Here is an 11978-nt window from a genome sequence, read left to right as displayed (position 1 = left end):
TTGAGGCTATACAGTGTTTATTAACAATTATGTAGTTTACTAACAATGGAATAAAACAATCTTATATTTTGGGTTGTGATGGGCTACGACAGTTGAACTCAGCTCATTAAGCATTTATAAGTTATATTCTTCAAGAATCAATGTGTATCAATTTACAAGTCCAGAAATATATGTAGCGATCACAAATTAGTAACTGAAATCTGCAACATTGGTTACCTATACTAATACATTGATTACCTATACTAATACATTGATTACCTATACTAATACATTGGTTACCTATACTAATACATTGATTACCTATACTAATACATTGATTACCTATACTAATACATTGATTACCTATACTAATACATTGATTACCTATACTAATACATTGATTACCTATACTAACACATTGATGTCAAAACGTCACAAGAACCACACTCACTGGGCACATATGTTAGTTCAACATCTATTCAACATTGGTTCAGGGTACTTTCATTAAAATGACGTGGAAACTATGTTGAATTAACCAGTGTGGGCCCAGCGGGTAGTATATTATTAGAAAAACACTTAGGGTACACAATATTTATGTAGTCACTCACTGACAACTTACCATGAGCTGTTTTCTAAACGGATGTTATTGAACGTAACAAACTGGCTACCTATTTGTCATTTCAAGAGATCCTCTCACTGATAGAAATAACCTAAATCTGTCTTTTGTTTAGCCAATTCTATCTCCATGAATGTGTCTGTCATTTCAAGATGTAGCTAATTCTGACCTAAATATTTGTTTATTGACATTTAGATGGCATTTTTAGCCGGAGAGAAAGTTTATAGGAAGTTGAACATTTGATTTAACGGAGGTGAGCTGAGCTGTTGACCCTGTTACGATTGTCCGACTCTGAAGTTTGTGGAGGTAGTTGGAACTATGAATCCAATTAGGTTGACGTCTGATATTTATTTTATTGGGAAGTGGTTGATGCTAAAGTGTTAAGAGATGGGAGCTTGTTGGTGTTCTGTAAGGACATGGAGCAGAGAGATGGGAGCTTGTTGGTGTTATGTAAGGACATGGAGCAGAGAGATGGGAGCTTGTTGGTGTTCTGTAAGGACATGGAGCAGAGAGATGGGAGCTTGTTGGTGTTCTGTAAGGACATGGAGCAGAGAGATGGGAGCTTGTTGGTGTTATGTAAGGACATGGAGCAGAGAGATGGGAGCTTGTTGGTGTTCTGTAAGGACATGGAGCAGAGAGATGGGAGCTTGTTGGTGTTATGTAAGGACATGGAGCAGAGAGATGGGAGCTTGTTGGTGTTCTGTAAGGATATGGAGCAGAGAGATGGGAGCTTGTTGGTGTTATGTAAGGACATGGAGCAGAGAGATGGGAGCTTGTTGGTGTTATGTAAGGACATGGAGCAGAGAGATGGGAGCTTGTTGGTGTTCTGTAAGGATATGGAGCATAGAGAAGGGAGCTTGTTGATGTTCTGTAAGGAAATGGAGCAGAGAGATGGGAGATAGTTGATGTTCTGTAAGGACATGGAGCAGAGAGATGGGAGCTTGTTGGTGTTCTGTAAGGACATGGAGCAGAGAGATGGGAGCTTGCTGGTGTTCTATAAGGACATGGAGCAGAGAGATGGGAGCTTGGTGGTGTTCTGTAAGGATATGGAGCAGAGAGATGGGAGCTTGTTGGTGTTCTGTAAGGAAATGGAGAAGAGAGATGGGAGCTTGTTCGTGTTCTGTAAGGACATGGAGCAGAGAGATGGGAGCTTGCTGGTGTTCTGTAAGGACATGGAGCAGAGAGATGGGAGCTTGTTAGTGTTCTGTAAGGACATGGAGCAGAGAGATGGGAGCTTGGTGGTGTTCTGTAAGGACATGGAGCAGAGAGATGGGAGCTTGGTGGTGTTCTGTAAGGACATGGAGCAGAGAGATGGGAGCTTGTTGGTGTTCTGTAAGGACATGGAGCAGAGAGATGTGAGCTTGTTGGTGTTCTGTAAGGACATGGAGCAGAGAGATGGGAGCTTGTTGGTGTTCTGTAAAGACATGGAGCAGAGAGATGGGAGCTTGTTGGTGTTCTGTAAGGACATGGAGCAGAGAGATGGGAGCTTGTTGGTGTTCTGTAAGGACATGGAGCAGAGAGATGGGAGCTTGTTGGTGTTCTGTAAGGACATGGAGCAGAGAGATGGGAGCTTGTGGGTGTTTTGTAAGGACATGGAGCAGAGAGATGGTAGCTTGTAGGTGTTCTGTAAGGATATGGAGCAGAGAGATGGGAGCTTGGTGGTGTTCTGTAAGGACATGGAGCAGAGAGATGGGAGCTTGCAGGTGTTCTGTAAGGACATGGAGCAGAGAGATGGGAACTTGTTGGTGTTCTGTAAGGACATGGAGCAGAGAGATGGGAGCTTGTTGGTGTTCTGTAAGGACATGGAGCTGAGAGATGAGAGCTTGTTGGTGTTCTATAAGGACATGGTGCAGAGAGATGGGAGCTTTGTGGTGTTCTGTAAGGACATGGAGCAGAGAGATGGGAGCTTGCTGGTGTTCTGTAAGGACATGGAGCAGAGAGATGGGAGCTTGTTGGTGTTCTGTAAGGACATGGAGCAGAGAGATGGGAGCTTGTTGGTGTTCTGTAAGGATATGGAGCAAAGAGATGGGAATTTGGTGGTGTTCTATAAGGACATGGTGCAGAGAGATGGGAGCTTGGTGGTGTTCTGTAAGGACATGGAGCAGAGAGATGGGAGCTTGTTGGTGTTATGTAAGGACATGGAGCAGAGAGATGGGAGCTTGTTGGTGTTCTATAAGGACATGTAGCAGAAAGATGGGAACTTGTTGGTGTTCTGTAGGTATATGGAGCAGAGAGATGGGAGCTTGGTGGTGTTCTGTAAGGATATGGAGCAGAGAGATGGGAGCTTGTTGGTGTTCTGTAAGGACATGGAGCAGAGAGATGGGGGCTTGTTCGTGTTCTGTAAGGACATTGAGCAGAGAGATGGGAGCTTGCTGGTGTTCTGTAAGGACATGGAGCAGAGAGATGGGAGCTTGTTAGTGTTCTGTAAGGACATGGAGCAGAGAGATGGGAGCTTGGTGGTGTTCTGTAAGGACATGGAGCAAAGAGATGTGAGCTTGGTGGTGTTCTGTAAGGACATGGAGCAGAGAGATGGGAGCTTGTTGGTGTTCTGTAAGGACATGGAGCAGAGAGATGGGAGCTTGTTGGTGTTCTGTAAAGACATGGAGCAGAGAGATGGGAGCTTGTTGGTGTTCTGTAAGGAAATGGAGCAGAGAGATGGGAGCTTGTTGGTGTTCTGTAAGGATATGGAGCATAGAGAAGGGAGCTTGTTGATGTTCTGTAAGGAAATGGAGCAGAGAGAAGGGAGATAGTTGATGTTCTGTAAGGACATGGAGCAGAGAGATGGGAGCTTGTTGGTGTTCTGTAAGGACATGGAGCAGAGAGATGGGAGCTTGGTGGTGTTCTGTAAGGACATGGAGCAGAGAGATGGGAGCTTGTTGGTGTTCTGTAAGGATATGAAGCAGAGAGATGGGAGCTTGTTGGTGTTCTGTAAGGACATGGAGCAGAGAGATGGGAGCTTGTTCGTGTTCTGTAAGGACATGGAGCAGAGAGATGGGAGCTTGCTGGTGTTCTGTAAGGACATGGAGCAGAGAGATGGGAGATTGTTAGTGTTCTGTAAGGACATGGAGCAGAGAGATGGGAGCTTGGTGGTGTTCTGTAAGGACATGGTGCAGAGAGATGGGAGCTTTGTGGTGTTCTGTAAGGACATGGAGCAGAGAGATGGGAGCTTGTTGGTGTTCTGGAAGGACATGGAGCAGAGAGATGGGAGCTTGGTGGTGTTCTGTAAGGACATTGAGCAGAGCGATGGGAGCTTGTTGGTGTTCTGTAAGGATATGAAGCAGAGAGATGGGAGCTTGTTGGTGTTCTGTAAGGACATGGAGCAGAGAGATGGGAGCTTGGTGGTGTTCTGTAAGGACATGGAGCAGAGAGATGGGAGCTTGGTGGTGTTCTGTAAGGACATGGAGCAGAGAGATGGGAGCTTGGTGGTGTTCTGTAAGGACATGGAGCAGAGAGATGGGAACTTGTTGGTGTTCTGTAAGGACATGGAGCAGAGAGATGGGAGCTTGTTGGTGTTCTGTAAGGACATGGAGCTGAGAGATGGGAGCTTGGTGGTGTTCTGTAAGGACATGGAGCAGAGAGATGGGAACTTGTTGGTGTTCTGTAAGGACATTGAGCAGAGAGATGGGAGCTTGGTGGTGTTCTGTAAGGATATGGAGCAGAGAGATGGGAGCTTGTTGGTGTTCTGTAAGGACATGGAGCAGAGAGATGGGAGCTTGGTGGTGTTCTGTAAGGACATGGAGCAGAGAGATGGGAGCTTGGTGGTGTTCTGTAAGGACATGGAGCAGAGAGATGGGAGCTTGTTGGTGTTCTGTAAGGATATGGAGCAGAGAGATGGGAGCTTGGTGGTGTTCTATAAGGACATGGTGCAGAGAGATGGGAGCTTGGTGGTGTTCTGTAAGGACATGGAGCAGAGAGATGGGAGCTTGCTGGTGTTCTGTAAGGACATGGAGCAGAGAGATGGGAGCTTGTTGGTGTTCTGTAAGGACATGGAGCAGAGAGATGGGAGCTTGTTGGTGTTCTGTAAGGATATGGAGCAAAGAGATGGGAGCTTGGTGGTGTTCTATAAGGACATGGTGCAGAGAGATGGGAGCTTGGTGGTGTTCTGTAAGGACATGGAGCAGAGAGATGGGAGCTTGGTGGTGTTCTGTAAGGACATGGAGCAGAGAGATGGGAGCTTGTTGGTGTTATGTATGGACATGGAGCAGAGAGATGGGAGCTTGTTGGTGTTCTGTAAGGACATTGAGCAGAGAGATGGGAGCTTGTTGGTGTTCTGTAAGGATATGGAGCAGAGAGATGGGAGCTTGGTGGTGTTCTGTAAGGACATGGAGCAGAGAGATGGGAGCTTGCTGGTGTTCTGTAAGGACATCGAGCAGAGAGATGGGAACTTGTTGGTGTTCTGTAAGGACATGGAGCAGAGAGATGGGAGCTTGTTGGTGTTCTGTACGGACATGGAGCTGAGAGATGGGAGCTTGTTGGTGTTCTGTAAGGACATGGAGCAGAGAGATGGGAACTTGTTGGTGTTCTGTAAGGACATTGAGCAGAGAGATGGGAGCTTGGTGGTGTTCTGTAAGGATATGGAGCAGAGAGATGGGAGCTTGTTGGTGTTCTGTAAGGACATGGAGCAGAGAGATGGGAGCTTGGTGGTGTTCTGTAAGGACATGGAGCAGAGAGATGGGAGCTTGCTGGTGTTCTGTAAGGACATGGAGCAGAGAGATGGGAGCTTGTTGGTGTTCTGTAAGGATGTGGAGCAGAGAGATGGGAGCTTGGTGGTGTTCTAAAAGGACATGGTGCAGAGAGATGGGAGCTTTGTGGTGTTCTGTAAGGACATGGAGCAGAGAGATGGGAGCTTGTTGGTGTTCTGGAAGGAAATTGAGCAGAGAGATGGGAGCTTGGTGGTGTTCTATAAGGACATGGTGCAGAGAGATGGGAGCTTGGTGGTGTTCTGTAAGGACATGGAGCAGAGAGATGGGAGCTTGTTGGTGTTATGTAAGGACATGGAGCAGAGAGATGGGAGCTTGTTGGTGTTCTATAAGGACATGGAGCAGAAAGATGGGAACTTGTTGGTGTTCTGTAGGGATATGGAGCAGAGAGAAGGGAGCTTGGTGGTGTTCTGTAAGGACATGGAGCAGAGAGGTGGGAGCTTGTTGGTGTTCTGTAAGGACATGGAGCAGAGAGATGGGATCTTGGTGGTGTTCTGTAAGGACATGGAGCAGAGAGGTGGGAGCTTGTTGGTGTTCTGTAAGGACATGGAGCTGAGAGATGGGAGCTTGCTGGTGTTCTATAAGGACATGGAGCAGAGATCTGGGAACTTGTTCGTGTTCTGTAGGGATATGGAGCAGAGAGATGGGAGCTTGGTGGTGTTCTGTAAGGACATGGAGCAGAGAGATGGGAGCTTGGTGGTGTTCTGTAAGGACATGGAGCAGAGAGATGGGAGCTTGTTGGTGTTCTGTAAGGATATGGAGCAGAGAGATGGGAGCTTGGTGGTGTTCTATAAGGACATGGTGCAGAGAGATGGGAGCTTGGTGGTGTTCTGTAAGGACATGGAGCAGAGAGATGGGAGCTTGCTGGTGTTCTGTAAGGACATGGAGCAGAGAGATGGGAGCTTGTTGGTGTTCTGTAAGGACATGGAGCAGAGAGATGGGAGCTTGTTGGTGTTCTGTAAGGATATGGAGCAAAGAGATGGGAGCTTGGTGGTGTTCTATAAGGACATGGTGCAGAGAGATGGGAGCTTGGTGGTGTTCTGTAAGGACATGGAGCAGAGAGATGGGAGCTTGGTGGTGTTCTGTAAGGACATGGAGCAGAGAGATGGGAGCTTGTTGGTGTTATGTATGGACATGGAGCAGAGAGATGGGAGCTTGTTGGTGTTCTGTAAGGACATTGAGCAGAGAGATGGGAGCTTGTTGGTGTTCTGTAAGGATATGGAGCAGAGAGATGGGAGCTTGGTGGTGTTCTGTAAGGACATGGAGCAGAGAGATGGGAGCTTGCTGGTGTTCTGTAAGGACATCGAGCAGAGAGATGGGAACTTGTTGGTGTTCTGTAAGGACATGGAGCAGAGAGATGGGAGCTTGTTGGTGTTCTGTACGGACATGGAGCTGAGAGATGGGAGCTTGTTGGTGTTCTGTAAGGACATGGAGCAGAGAGATGGGAACTTGTTGGTGTTCTGTAAGGACATTGAGCAGAGAGATGGGAGCTTGGTGGTGTTCTGTAAGGATATGGAGCAGAGAGATGGGAGCTTGTTGGTGTTCTGTAAGGACATGGAGCAGAGAGATGGGAGCTTGGTGGTGTTCTGTAAGGACATGGAGCAGAGAGATGGGAGCTTGCTGGTGTTCTGTAAGGACATGGAGCAGAGAGATGGGAGCTTGTTGGTGTTCTGTAAGGATGTGGAGCAGAGAGATGGGAGCTTGGTGGTGTTCTAAAAGGACATGGTGCAGAGAGATGGGAGCTTTGTGGTGTTCTGTAAGGACATGGAGCAGAGAGATGGGAGCTTGTTGGTGTTCTGGAAGGAAATGGAGCAGAGAGATGGGAGCTTGGTGGTGTTCTATAAGGACATGGTGCAGAGAGATGGGAGCTTGGTGGTGTTCTGTAAGGACATGGAGCAGAGAGATGGGAGCTTGTTGGTGTTATGTAAGGACATGGAGCAGAGAGATGGGAGCTTGTTGGTGTTCTATAAGGACATGGAGCAGAAAGATGGGAACTTGTTGGTGTTCTGTAGGGATATGGAGCAGAGAGAAGGGAGCTTGGTGGTGTTCTGTAAGGACATGGAGCAGAGAGGTGGGAGCTTGTTGGTGTTCTGTAAGGACATGGAGCAGAGAGATGGGATCTTGGTGGTGTTCTGTAAGGACATGGAGCAGAGAGGTGGGAGCTTGTTGGTGTTCTGTAAGGACATGGAGCTGAGAGATGGGAGCTTGCTGGTGTTCTATAAGGACATGGAGCAGAGATCTGGGAACTTGTTCGTGTTCTGTAGGGATATGGAGCAGAGAGATGGGAGCTTGTTGGAGTTCTGTAAGGATATGGAGCAGAGAGATGGGAGCTTGCTGGTGTTCTATAAGGACATGGAGCAGAGAGATGGGAGCTTGCGGGTGTTATGTAAGGACATGGAGCAGAGAGATGGGAGCTTGTTGGTGTTCTATAAGGACATGGAGCAGAGAGATGGGAACTTGTTGGTGTTCTGTAGGGATATGGAGCAGAGAGATGGGAGCTTGGTGGTGTTCTGTAAGGATATGGAGCAGAGAGATGGGAACTTGTTGGTGTTCTGTAAGGACATGGAGCAGAGAGATGGGAGCTTGTTAGTGTTCTGTAAGGATATGGAGCATAGAGAAGGGAGCTTGTTGATGTTCTGTAAGGATATGGAGCAGAGAGATGGGAGCTTGTTGATGTTCTGTAAGGACATGGAGCAGACAGATGGGAGCTTGTTGGTGTTCTGTAAGGACATGGAGCAGAGAGATGGGAGCTTGCTGGTGTTCTATAAGGACATGGAGCAGAGAGATGGGAGCTTGTTGGTGTTTTGTAAGGATATGGAGCATAGAGATGGGAGCTTGTTGGTGTTCTGTAAGGACATGGAGCAGAGAGATGGGAGCTTGTTTGTGTTCTGTAAGGACATGGAGCAGAGAGATGGGAGCTTGTTGGTGTTCTGTAAGGACATGGAGCAGAGAGATGGGAGCTTGGTGGTGTTCTGTAAGGACATGGAGCAGAGAGATGGGAGCTTGTTGGTGTTCTGTAAGGACATGGAGCAGAGAGTTTGGAGCTTGTTGGTGTTCTGTAAGGACATGGAGCAGAGAGATGGGAGCTTGTTGGTGTTCTGTAAGGACATGGAGCAGAGAGATGGGAGATAGTTGATGTTCTGTAAGGACATGAAGCAGAGAGATGGGAGCTTGGTGGTGTTCTGTAAGGATATGGAGCAGAGAGATGGGAGCTTGTTGGTGTTCTGTAAGGATATTGAGCATAGAGATGGGAGCTTGGTGGTGTTCTGTAAGGATATGGAGCAGAGAGATGGGAGCTTGTTGGTGTTCTGTAAGGATATGGAGCAGAGAGATGGGAGCTTGTTTGTGTTCTGTAAGGATATGGAGCAGCGAGATGGGAGTTTGTTGGTGTTCTGTAAGGATATGGAGCAGAGAGATGGGAGCTTGGTGGTGTTCTGTAACGATTTGGAGCAGGGAGATGGGAGCTTGTTGGTGTTCTGTAAGGATATGGAGCAGAGAGATGGGAGCTTGGTGGTGTTCTGTAAGGATATGGAGCAGAGAGATGGGAGCTTGTTGGTGTTCTGTAAGGATATGGAGCAGAGAGATGGGAGCTTGTTGGTGTTCTGTAAGGATATGGAGCAGAGAGATGGGAGCTTGTTGATGTTCTGTAAGGATATGGAGCAGAGAGATGGGAGCTTGGTGGTGCTCTGTAAGGACATGGAGCAGAGAGATGGGAGCTTGTTGGTGTTCTATAAGGATATGGAGCAGAGAGATGGGAGCTTGTTGGTGTTCTATAAGGACATGGAGCAGAAAGATGGGAACTTGTTGGTGTTCTGTAGGGATATGGAGCAGAGAGAAGGGAGCTTGGTGGTGTTCTGTAAGGACATGGAGCAGAGAGGTGGGAGCTTGTTGGTGTTCTGTAAGGACATGGAGCAGAGAGATGGGATCTTGGTGGTGTTCTGTAAGGACATGGAGCAGAGAGGTGGGAGCTTGTTGGTGTTCTGTAAGGACATGGAGCTGAGAGATGGGAGCTTGCTGGTGTTCTATAAGGACATGGAGCAGAGATCTGGGAACTTGTTCGTGTTCTGTAGGGATATGGAGCAGAGAGATGGGAGCTTGTTGGAGTTCTGTAAGGATATGGAGCAGAGAGATGGGAACTTGTTGGTGTTCTGTAAGGACATGGAGCAGAGAGATGGGATCTTGGTGGTGTTCTGTAAGGACATGGAGCAGAGAGGTGGGAGCTTGGTGGTGTTCTGTAAGGATATGGAGCAGAGAGATGGGAGCATGTTGGTGTTCTGTAAGGATATGGAGCATAGAGAAGGGAGCTTGTTGATGTTCTGTAAGGACATGGAGCAGAGAGATGGGAGCTTGTTGGTGTTCTGTAAGGACATGGAGCAGAGAGATGGGAGCTTGCTGGTGTTCTATAAGGACATGGAGCAGAGAGATGGGAGCTTGCGGGTGTTATGTAAGGACATGGACCAGAGAGATGGGAGCTTGTTGGTGTTCTATAAGGACATGGAGCAGAGAGATGGGAACTTGTTGGTGTTCTGTAGGGATATGGAGCAGAGAGATGGGAGCTTGGTGGTGTTCTGTAAGGATATGGAGCAGAGAGATGGGAACTTGTTGGTGTTCTGTAAGGACATGGAGCAGAGAGATGGGAGCTTGTTAGTGTTCTGTAAGGATATGGAGCATAGAGAAGGGAGCTTGTTGATGTTCTGTAAGGATATGGAGCAGAGAGATGGGAGCTTGTTGATGTTCTGTAAGGACATGGAGCAGACAGATGGGAGCTTGTTGGTGTTCTGTAAGGACATGGAGCAGAGAGATGGGAGCTTGCTGGTGTTCTATAAGGACATGGAGCAGAGAGATGGGAGCTTGTTGGTGTTTTGTAAGGATATGGAGCATAGAGATGGGAGCTTGTTGGTGTTCTGTAAGGACATGGAGCAGAGAGATGGGAGCTTGTTTGTGTTCTGTAAGGACATGGAGCAGAGAGATGGGAGCTTGTTGGTGTTCTGTAAGGACATGGAGCAGAGAGATAGGAGCTTGGTGGTGTTCTGTAAGGACATGGAGCAGAGAGATGGGAGCTTGTTGGTGTTCTGTAAGGACATGGAGCAGAGAGTTTGGAGCTTGTTGGTGTTCTGTAAGGACATGGAGCAGAGAGATGGGAGCTTGTTGGTGTTCTGTAAGGACATGGAGCAGAGAGATGGGAGATAGTTGATGTTCTGTAAGGACATGAAGCAGAGAGATGGGAGCTTGGTGGTGTTCTGTAAGGATATGGAGCAGAGAGATGGGAGCTTGTTGGTGTTCTGTAAGGATATTGAGCATAGAGATGGGAGCTTGGTGGTGTTCTGTAAGGATATGGAGCAGAGAGATGGGAGCTTGTTGGTGTTCTGTAAGGATATGGAGCAGAGAGATGGGAGCTTGTTTGTGTTCTGTAAGGATATGGAGCAGCGAGATGGGAGTTTGTTGGTGTTCTGTAAGGATATGGAGCAGAGAGATGGGAGCTTGGTGGTGTTCTGTAACGATTTGGAGCAGGGAGATGGGAGCTTGTTGGTGTTCTGTAAGGATATGGAGCAGAGAGATGGGAGCTTGGTGGTGTTCTGTAAGGATATGGAGCAGAGAGATGGGAGCTTGTTGGTGTTCTGTAAGGATATGGAGCAGAGAGATGGGAGCTTGTTGGTGTTCTGTAAGGATATGGAGCAGAGAGATGGGAGCTTGTTGATGTTCTGTAAGGATATGGAGCAGAGAGATGGGAGCTTGGTGGTGCTCTGTAAGGACATGGAGCAGAGAGATGGGAGCTTGTTGGTGTTCTATAAGGATATGGAGCAGAGAGATGGGAGCTTGGTGGTGTTCTGTAAGGATATGGAGCAGAGAGATGGGAGCTTGTTGGTGTTCTGTAAGGATATGGAGCAGAGAGATGGGATCTTGTTGGTGTTCTGTAAGGATATGGAGCTGTCACGATCGTCATATGGAATGGACCAAGGCGCAGCGTCGTATGCGTAGGGGCAGTATTGAGTAGCCATTAAAAGGTGCACATTTCAAACAGCCTCGTACTCAATTCTTGCTCGTACAATATGCATATTATTATTACTATTGGATAGAAAACACTCTCTAGTTTCTAAAACCGTTTGAATTATATCTGTGAGTCAAACAGAACTCATTTGACACAAACTTCCTGACCAGGAAGTGGGAAATCTGAAATCGAGGCTCTGTTCTACTTCCTGCCTATAAATGGGCATGATACGTAAAAGTATACGTGCACTTCATAGACCTTCCCCTGGATGTCAAGAGGCGGTGAGAGAAGAAATTTAGTGTTTATCTTGGTCTGAAGTGGAATACAAGCTCTTTGTATGACGTGTCCCCAATTTCTTGTTTTCTGGAGAGCGCGAAGAGGGACCTGGATTTGCCTTCTGTTTAGCTGCCGTTATAGGCGACTAATATCTCCGGCTTTGATTTTATTTTGATACATGTGACCATATCATCGTAAAGTATGTTTTTTCAATATACAGTGATCCCTCGCCACTTCGCGGTTCACTTATCGCGGATTCGCTATTTCGCGGATTTTCATAATGCATTTTTTTTTTTTTTTTGGTGCATTGTGCTCTGCATTCTGATTCGCTAAAAACTCACTCCCGCTTCTTGTATCAAAACATGCTACGAATTGTGCTATCATTTTGTCGATGCAGAGCTGGCAGAAATGACAAAGC

This window comes from Salvelinus fontinalis, chromosome 9 (genome assembly GCF_029448725.1).
Source record: "Salvelinus fontinalis isolate EN_2023a chromosome 9, ASM2944872v1, whole genome shotgun sequence".
In the NCBI taxonomy this organism is placed as follows: domain Eukaryota; kingdom Metazoa; phylum Chordata; class Actinopteri; order Salmoniformes; family Salmonidae; genus Salvelinus; species Salvelinus fontinalis.
Note: the sequence above shows the minus strand (reverse complement) of the source record.